We start from the raw sequence: 10,506 nt of genomic DNA, 5'->3' as shown, positions 1-10,506 counted from the left end.
GAAATTTATTGTTCCGCCATCCTCTATCTGAGGTCAAGGTATCAGCTGGGTTGTTTCCTTCTGAGGGCTCTGAGAGGAATTTGTTCCATGCTTCTGTCCTTGCTTCCAGTGAGGGCCAGTAATTCTTGGCATTCCTTGGCTCATACATACACCACCCCACCTCTGTCTCCACCTTCACCTGGCATTCTCCTTGTGTGTCTTTGTCTTCACAGGGCCATCTCCCCACCGCGCCCCCCTCTATGTCCAAATTCCCTCTTCACATAAGGACTTGTTTTCATGTTGGATTAAGAGCCCACCCTACTCCAGTTTAACCTCACCTTAATTTAACTAATGACATCAGCAACAACCCTGTTTCTGAAAAAGATCACATTCTGAGGTACTGAAGATTAGGATCCCAACAGATCTTTTGGGAAGACACAATCTAACCCAGAAGAAATTGCTACTAATTTTTGGCTATTATTATCAGCAAATTTTTGTATTTCCTATGAAAATTCAAAGGAAGAGCATAGTATATTGTTAACCAATTGGAAGATCTCCTCAGGGAACCTATGACTTAGCTGACTGGAAGGAAGGAAATCACCAGAAGGACGGTGCTTTCTGTGTTTCTCCCACTTTACTCTTCTTGTGCCTCCCAGGCAAACCCCCATCAGGCTCTGTTTTGCAGCAGCCCACATGGGGTGACTCACCATCCTGCCCCATCAGTTCTGTCATCTGAAGAAAAAAGCCTCCGGCTACTACCACCACTCTCTGGACCTCGGTGTTTGGCCCTGAAGTTAATTTTCAACCCTGGGCTCTACAGAAACGAAGTTGCACACCAAGATCCGGCAGCAGGAATCTGCTTCCTAGTTTATTTCTGTTTTAGGAAACTTCCTAAATGGGCTCTTCGTGACGCATGGACAGAATTTTCCATCCTTCATAATCTGTTTTTCGGTTTACAGCAAAAAAAAAAAAAAAAAAAAAAAAGTCAGTGATTCCTTCAAATCAGTGCTTAGGCCATTTGGCCCATCCCTCGTCCTAGCCAAATGCTTTTCCCCTCTAACTGAACTATAACTGAACTATCTAGCTCTCATCACCGTCTCTATCCCCCATTTCACTCCACTCTCTCCTTGGCTCCCTATTTTGTGAAAAAACACGTCCTTTTGTTCTTTGAGCATTCCCATGCCCTTTTTACCTCCAGGCCATTTCACAAGGTTCTTCCTCCAGCTTCTCAAATGTCAGCTCCCTCGGAAATTTCACTCTCACTCTCAGTTAGCACTTCTTGGGAGAGGCTGTCTGTACCCTTCTTCTCCAGAATAGCTTCTTCAGATTCTCAGATTTCTTGTGTCATTTATTTCCTTTTAGAATTATTTGTTCATTTCATTCATTCCTGGCTGACTGTATGTCTCCTTTAGAAAATGAGGAAACGTGTCCACCTAGGTCAATAATGGCCTCTGTACCTGGCGCTTAATAGGGGCCTCATAAATAGAAATTAAATGAGAAAAATAAAACTTTGGGCTCAGGCCTTCTCCACCAAGCCTTCACAAGTTTAGGCTCTAAGCAGGAAACGTAGGCCACTTGCCTTAGCGGCCTGTTAGTGCCAGTGTCCCAGGTCTCTGATTCTGTTTGCGGGGTTACTGATACCTTATTCTGAAGTCTCTAATCTTGGCTTTTGGATTTAGTTCCAAAGTTCTGGATTCCAGACCCTGTTTACAAGAGAGGATCAACTGGGCTTCCTGCCTCTTCCTGCACTCGAGCTCTGGTGGGCTGGAAATGACACTTTCTGCTCCTACCTGGCTTCGTTAATAACCACAGAACTGACCCCAAACCTCCGAAAGCTCTCCTTGTCTGACTCAGTTCCCGTCCTCCCTCTCTCTCACGCCCATCCTTCCACTCTGACTCTTCCTTCTTTTTGTTCCCACCCCAGTCAGACCATGACAACAAGCATAAAGGTGTGGTTCCTATGAACACCACTTTACGAACACCACTTTTAAAAGCTAATCATTCCAACTCCCAGGAACCTCTATTGGAGGCTTACGCAAAACCGCTAGTACACCGTTTCACTAAATACAACTAATCACCACATTAACAATTAGGATCGATGCATTTGCTGACTCCAGTACAGATAGGGGTTACCCCTGCCACATTTTCAAGTTTGGGTACTTTTAGACATCTTTCAGATATGGATGAGACCATTTATAGCCTTGACAGTGGGGATGCCTTGAAGACTTCTCTCCGCAAACCTAATTCTATCACTTTCTTTAAAATCCAGTGTCCGGAAAGCATTTGAGAAAAGCTACAGTGAGTTGCCTGGATATTGTCCAAGCTCTGGATACCATAGTTAGTCACACGGAATGTGGAATGGGCTAGACGTCTTGGAATTATTCTCGTTAAACTGGTGTGAGCGATTGACCCAAAAGCTTTAATAATCATTATTTGTTTAACAAGTTCCTGTGAAGAAAGCTATGCAGTTGTCTTGTGAAGTAGCTTCTTAAAAGGCTTTTATTTTGTCTGGATATGATAAGAATCATTACGTGGTATGTCTAGCTGATGACTTAGTGTTCTTTCAGCGCATAGAAACTTCTATGGGAAAAAGAATTAGACAATAAGCACCAATGACTTAATACATGCCATGTTTCCAATTCAATTTGCTTTGATAAAAATCAAATAATCCCCAGGAACACAAATATTTATCTACAGTGATTGGACAGTCTGTTAAAATTGGCATTCTCAGTCCCTCCAAAACATTCATTTGTCCTTTATACGACCCACACATTGTCAAGAGGTTAATAATGTTGAAAAATTCCTGTGGTGTTTTTAGTTTTTGTGCTATCTGGCAGAGAGCATCAGGATCCTTAATTTTGTTTTCAACATAGCATATTCTTTATTCACATTCAATGTTCCTCAGTCTTAATCAACAAAATAGGAAACAGATTTTTAAATTCTGAAGTCATTGTAAATTCATAGCATTTTTCCTTTGAGCAAAAATATTTTATATGACTACAATGAAATATGAAAAGAATCTGTATGATCAGGAAAAAAAAGAATTTGTATGGTCAGAAGGGTCAACAATTAAAAGAATAATAATGTGTCCTGAGTGAAACAGACCAAGATTCTAAAGGTAAACAGGTATTATTAAAGAGTTTGGTAAAGTGAGTTTTAAATGTGCTAGTGTTTATATTATAGAATATATTTCAGAATATGATCTAACCCTAAATATAATTATATACTACATTGCTTGTGTGCAAATAATATTCTTTCCTATTAGCATTGCTTTAGTTATGTCATTCTAAATACTCCAGCACCAAAGTAAAATACACCTTAAAAAAGATAAGTTAGGGGTACCTGGGTGGCTCAGTGGGTTAAGCCTCTGCCTTCGGCTCAGGTCATGATCCCAGGGTCCTGGGATCGAGTCCCGCATCGGAGGTCTCTGCTCAGCGGGGAACCTGCTTCCTCCTCTCTCTCTCTGCCTCCTCTCTGCCTCCTTGTGATATCTGTCTGTCAAATAAATAAATAAATAAAATCTTTAAAAAAAAAAAGATAAGTTATCTACTCCAGTAAAATCATGGCAGATAAACCCTTTGATCAACTATGTCAAGTATATGTTAAATCAGAAAATCTCATAGGACTCACTATAGAGGACACCTTCATACTTTCAAGGTTACTATCTTCTTTAAAAGATTTTATTGATTGATAGAGAGAGAGAGACTACAAGTAGAGGGATGGGCAAGGGGAGGGAGAGAGAGAATCCAAAGCAGACTCTGAGCTGAGCACAGAGCCAGATGCAGGGCTCGATCTCAGGACCCAGAGATCATGACCTGAGCCACAATCAAGAGTCAGACACTTAGCCATCTGGAGCCACTCAGGCATCCCTCATGGTTACTATCTTTTATATATTAGATTCCTAATGTGTTTCAAATAGGACTGGAAAAAGTAATTATTTATAGTGAGATATGGCAATAAATGATAGTCATCAAATTCAAAAGCATATATGGGCTTCACTTCCTTCAATAAATCTCAGGTGTTTAGAAGAAAAGTACAGTGAAAAGAAAACTTACATCAAAACAGCAGGTAGAGAAGTAAGACTCCAATTCTAACCCATCGGGGAGATGGACGCCTCTAAAAACCGGAGGTTGTGTAGCTTCTTGTTAGTCTGTATGTTAAGCACATTGCTGTTAAAAAGCAAAGCAATAGACCACCATTTTTTCCTAAAGTGACATGTAGCTTAGAGATGTTCCCACTGTCCCCAACTTCTTTTTTGGACCATAATCTCCTCCACTACCTTTACTTACCTTATCCACTGACCCCCACCCCCTCTCTACCACTATTTTTCCATCTCCTTTGCCTTCTTCAAACTGATCTTGTCCCCTGAGCCCATCCTGACCAACCCCAACTAGCCTCATTCATGCCTATCTCCACCTTTATCCCTACAGCTTCACTCTCACGCATGGTCCCTCTGCTCAAGGCTATTTTGCCTTGGGTCCATGTTCAGTGGCTGGTGTGTGTGTGTGTGTGTGTGTGTGTGAGAGAGAGAGAGAGAGAGAGAGAGAGAGAGCACTTGTGTTTTGGAGTTATTCTCCCTGTGCTCAAACCTCAGCTCTGCTCTTAAACTGCTGTGAGGTGGGTCAGTAATGCCATTAAGTCGAAATGCCCCTTTCTGTAAAGTGAGGATTATAATGGAATTTACCTAATAGGGATATTATGAGGCTAGAAGGAGGTAATGGAAGTAAAGCACTCAATACAGCGCTGGTAAACAGTAAACACATAATAAGTATGGGTTTTTGTTATTCTTGTCATATTTGTTATTTCACCCACACAGAGGTAATTCTCTTCAATGAAAAAGGAAAGTATTTTATATGACTTTGTAACACCCTGTAGGTATGACAACTGCACGTTTGAACTAAAATCAGGACAAATGACCCAGCAAATCACATGCACTCACACAGCAAAGAAACAGAAGCAGTGAAATAACAACAGTCCCAGGTGACTCGGGATGGGAAAATCTCTGGGTCCGCAAGTCCTGTGATTTGCTTTTTTCATAGCTTGAGTCCTTGAATGAAAGCATGCCCCATCTACACAGTGAAGTAAATTACCTATTTGTTTGGGGTTGGATTCTGAATCCACAGGCAGATTAGAAGAAGTTTTTTTTTCCCCCCTCCCTGCATGAGATGCATAAACAGAGATTGCATAAAATATGCAATTGTCGCTGTTAGAGAAAACCTTATCTTCTCTTCCGACAATTTGTTGTGAGGACAATATCAGGGGGAAAAAAAAAACCTTCCCAGTACTAGGGTGGGAGGGGTCAACAGACAGAACCCAGTGGGTGAAACAGACGTGTTATCATGTGAAAACTGGAGCTGGGAAGAAGTTGCTGATAGAGCTGGAACCCCTGTTGACAAGGAGAATGGGCCAGAAGCTCTGTGATGTCCAAAGTCTTCAGTAATTGTCAGTAATTGTATCTGAGAACAGAGTGGACAAACACCTTCAAGTCTGTTAACTGGATTGTTTTTGGAAAATCCCAGCTCCACTCTGAGAATCTCATCTGCCTAAATCCAATCTTGTCAATATTTTCAGTGTATATTTGAATATAAGAACCAGAGCCTTCTCAAACACTGCCATTTGGGTCAAACCAGGGAAGGACCAAGAGGGGAGTGCGGGAGGTGCGGGACTGCAGATTGGTGGAACAAGATAGCAGCTCCAGCAGAGACTGGCCGTCACAGAATGGCTTTCTGTGGTTTTTAAAGGGAATTTCCAGGATGGACACACCTCATAGACAAATGTAGGTAAGTATTGCAGTACATTCCAAAGTCAAATACAAATGCTTTTTGTCGTCTTCTATAATCCATGACCCTGTTCCTAAACATTTATATGGATAACTGAAAAATGACAGCATAACACATTTCTTTCCTTGACTGTCCATTTCTCTCAAGGCAGACAAGCTATGATACCGAAGGCAAACACACCACGTAACAAAGGATAATTGTGTCTTTCGGGTAATCCAGTGATTTTCTCCTGATGGTTGTGCCCTTTTGGTGCCCTTCCCAACATTGAAAGGAATCAACACACGTGCACCCACAGGAATAGAATGGCTCCAAATGGCCTTTTGTTCCCACATTCCTAATTCTCATAGTCCTCACACTCTTCTCCTGGCCTTGCTTCATTTTCAAAGTGAAATATATATATCCCTATGGTACCTTAGTTTGAGAGCTGATCTATTGTTGTCTCACTATGTTTTTTTAAGCCATCACTACTGATTATCCATTAAGACTGTGTATTGGAGGGACGAATATCCATCCTGTACTGGGGTAAGAACAAGGGCCTGAAAGGTAAAAAAGCCTATGGGTCATTATCTAATCAACACCAAATGCAGACACACCATAATTTATGTCAGTGTGATATAGAGCATACAATTAAGGCAGAAATTATTGAGGCCAGGTGTAGACACCCAGTTTCTCCACATACTGTTTTCTCTACTTTGGTGTATGCTTGAAATTTTCCATCATATAAAAACTTCAAAAATTTATATGACATCAGAGAGACACACTCAGAAAAGAAAAAAAAAATGGATCTGAACAATGTTCTCTGATGTCAGATTACTGTAGGCAGCATTCCTATGCTCAGCAGACCTCCAGTGTTCCTCTTTGCAACCTTGGGAAGTTCGTGGGAGGAAGAGGGGTGTTTATTTTTAGTGTGAGTTACTTTAGTGAGTGCCCAGTTTTCTTGTTGAGGTGGCCCACACATGAAATGCTATGTATTTGATTTTTCAAACCACATGGAGGCAAGGAAATAAAAAGGGTAAAGACTTTGGCATTGGACAGAGTACATTTAAACCCTCTTAGGGTTCAACTTGGGGGAAGTTACTAATTTCTCTGACCTTTCATCCCTTGTAAAGTGGAGTTCATATCAGCCTCACAAGGTTATTATAGGAAAAGTGCCGACTCATACATCTGGCAAATAATAGATTCTCAATGCATGTTAGTTTCCTTCCTTCTTTTTAAAATAAATTTTATTTTATTTTTATTTATTTTATTAAAGATTTTGTTTATTTATTTATTTGAGAGAAAGAGAGAGCTAGAGAAAGCATGAATGGTGGAGAGGGGCAGAGGGAAAAGGAGAAGCAGACTCCCCACCGAGGGGGGAGCCCAACCTGGGGCTTGATCCCAGAACCCTGAGATCATGAACGGAGCTGAAGGCAGACCCTTAATCGACTGAGCCACCCAGGCCCCTGTCCTTCCTTCTTGTCATAGTTTCAGTTGCTAATCATATAACATGTTGAAGAAACTCCAAAGGTTTTCAAAGATATAACTCTGAAATCCTTTTAGTTCTCCAAAACACCAGTAAAATCTTGGCCTATCCAGTCACTGCACATCATTAATAGCAGGGCTACTGACAGACAAGGATCCCATGTCTTTAGACAGATTAGACACCAGATTGTGTGGTGTTACTAGAAACGACAATAAACTCTCAGTTTGGGACATGAATTCTCATCTCCACTTTCTCACTAAGAGATTTTGCCTTTAAAAGGGACACTTAACCATCTCTGCCCTTGGAGAGAAAATTTTTCAAAAGCATTTTTAAGCTCCCAACTTCCTAAGACACAGAGAATGAGAAGCCTAGAAACTGACTCAAATATATGAAATTAATAATTTGCTGTGTCACTATCCTAAATAGAGAGGCATTGGTTTGGTTGTCCTCAGCTATGAAAACCACCCTTATTAGACTTTGACAAAGTAAAAGCACTATACAAATATGAGGTTTTGACTCTGGATCAAACCACCTTCGCCAGAGGCCACTGTAAATAATAGTCATGTTGTGTGATTATTATTGTTCTTACGATGATGAAAGCAGGATTAGGAATTTAATGCAATAAACAGGTGCAAATCAGCTAAAACCCAGGACAGAGAACAATTAACATTGTGGGACATCAGGTGTCAGAAGCAGCCAGCCCCTGGCCTGGCCCTGTGCTTACCGCGGCCTTGGCAAGCTACTTCACGTTGAAGAGCCCCAGTAGCTTCATCACTAGGATAAGGCATATCCATCTTTAAAAGTTGTCAGAAGTTACATGAGAAAATGCTGGGAAAATGTCCCTGGCATTTGTAAGTGCTTAAGAATCTATTTTCTTCCTGAATTTCTACTTTAGAAATAGGATACCAGCTCCTTGCCAATAACATTGGTTTTTCTGAGTTAAAATTCAAAATTTTACATTTCATATTTACGAGTCACTCATTGTTATATGTGTATGTGTAAGAGGGAGACAGGGACACAGAGATGACACACTTATAGGGTTTCAAAAAACAGCAAAATCTTGACAGAAGAGCAAGAGGACAGCATTCAGCAGAGCCGAGCAATCACAAAGGCAACATGGGACTCATGGACAGACCAGACAGATTTAAGGATTAAATCACTCTCAGTAGGAAACTGTTTCCTTCCATCAAAAGTCACAGATGTCTCGGGGATGCCTAGGTCGCTCAGTCAATTAAGCGTATGCCTTTGGCTCAGGTCAGGATCCCAGGGTCCTGGGTTCAAGTCCCTCATTGGGCTCCCTCATTGGGCTCCTTGCTTAGTGGGGAGTCTGTGTCTCCCTCTCCTTCTGCTGCTCCCCCTGCTTGTGCACACATGTGCTCTCTCTCTCTCTCTTTCTCTGTGTCAAATAAATAAATAAATAAGGTCTTTAAAAAAATAAAAAGCTATGGACGTCTCTAAAGTCCTTGCCACCACAGCCCCAGTCACAGGCAACTTGTGCACGTACTTTGGTCAAGATGATTTTGGAGAACTAGGGGGTATTGTGCTGAGCGAAATAAGTCAATCAGAGAAAGACAATTATCATATGATCTCATTCATATGTGGACTTTAAGAAACAAAACAGAGGATCATGGGGGAAGGGAAGGAAAAATGAAATAAGACAAAATCAGAGAGGGAGACAAACCAGAAGAGACTCTTAACTATAGGAAACAAACTGAGGGCTGCAGGAGGGGAGGAGGAAGGAGATAGGGGGCCGGGGTAACTGGGTGACAGGCATTAAGAAGGGCATATGATCTGATGAGCACTGGGTGTTATATGCAACTGATGAATCACTGACCTCTACCTCGGAAACTAATAATACACTTATTTAATACAGTAATACAGTAAATAATTATATATATCATATATTTCATATATATGATATAAATATCAATACAGTAAATAATACACTGGCACTTAAATAAACTAAAATTAAAAATAAATAGAAATAAAAAGTCACATGTCTCTAAAGCCTTTGCCACCATAGCCCCAGTCACAGGCAACTTTTGCACGTACGTTGGTCAAGACGATTTGCAAATCCCCCTTGAAAAACACAGGCCTCACACCTCCAGTGTATTCCCATATCTGAAGAATTCAAAGCTAAGAGCGAGCCTGCACAACGCATGTGAACACAGCTGAAGCATTTACATTTGAGATGCTACGTTTTAAACAAGTGCCGGAGACAGAATCCTCTTCAGTGGAAAATCAGCTTTGACTCAAGAAAGTGACCTGTAAACCCTGGACAATGCAGGATGTGACCCCAGCACTCTGATACTGACACAAATCAGCAGGTGACTCAAAACCCAGGGGACAGGAAGAAACAACCCCACAGACAGAACAACCCAGAAGACCAAGCATTCCCCACACCATATTTATCATCATCCTAATGGTTTGGACTAGAGGACAAGCCTGCCGGTATCAAAACCACTCCATACTGTGTGTTAGCTTTGTTCTATGTGAATTCAATATGCAGATGAATATATATATTTTTTCATTGTTTAGGCTGAGTTTTTCTCAAAGATGGCCGGCAGTTTTGTTTAAAAAAAAAAAAAAAGATGGCCGGTCTGGTACAACACCACATTTACAGAGAAATACCTATAACAAACGGTGCCGAGACACCCTAATCCTATTTGAGGACACCACCTTTTATGTGTACACAATAGGTATTGACTCTGGCCCCTAGAATTTTCGGGCCTCACACCACAAGATGGGATTTAGGACACTTAGGTAAGTTAGCTATCTTTCTGTAGGGGCTCAGTATAATGGCTGGTGCTCCCGGGGCTAAAAGACCCCAGGGCTTTCCTAATTTAGGACGAAAGGTTATTTCACTGTGTCTCTGTGCCAAACTGAAAGAGCAACTGGTCTACCTCGACATTTCTTCAGCTCATACGTCCTTCCCAGTGCCTGACTCCTTTTTTCTTTCCCCTTTCTAGCCTCAGAGTTCCTTTCTCCAAAGCTATTCATCTTTTCCTCACCTCGTATCAACAAGGAAATCATTGAGCTGATGAGATTGTTTGCCCCAGTTTACTCTGTGGTAAAGATCGACCTTCCGTATTGTGGAATCCCGGCCAGAAAGACAGCTCCGCCACCGCCACTGCCTCCTCATCCTTGGAGGGGGAGAACCCAGACATGTCTCAGGACCTGCAACTGCCCCAGCCTGAGGAGACAGGAACGTCCGAGACAAGAGAGGAAATGCTGTGGACAACAGCAGAAGCCGCACAGTCCACCACACCCAGTGGTGGAATTTGT

At 41.6% G+C, this 10,506-nt stretch overlaps 1 long non-coding RNA gene across 1 annotated transcript in view; it reads right to left on the bottom strand.

Moving 5' to 3' along the window:
• Window positions 1–4,048: 4,048 nt before the first annotated feature.
• The window catches only part of LOC308353581, a 78,149-nt gene continuing 71,691 nt past the window's right edge, over window positions 4,049–10,506 (bottom strand). The window contains exon 3 of the long non-coding RNA XR_013967789.1: window positions 4,049–4,129. This is a non-coding gene — a long non-coding RNA (uncharacterized lncRNA). The remainder of the gene's footprint in view (window positions 4,130–10,506) is intronic.

The sequence above is a fragment of the Martes martes genome (assembly GCF_963455335.1).
Source record: "Martes martes genome assembly, chromosome: 12".
NCBI lineage: Eukaryota > Metazoa > Chordata > Mammalia > Carnivora > Mustelidae > Martes > Martes martes.
The sequence above is the reverse complement of the archived record's forward strand: the minus strand, read 5'-3'. Positions and strand labels throughout refer to the sequence as shown.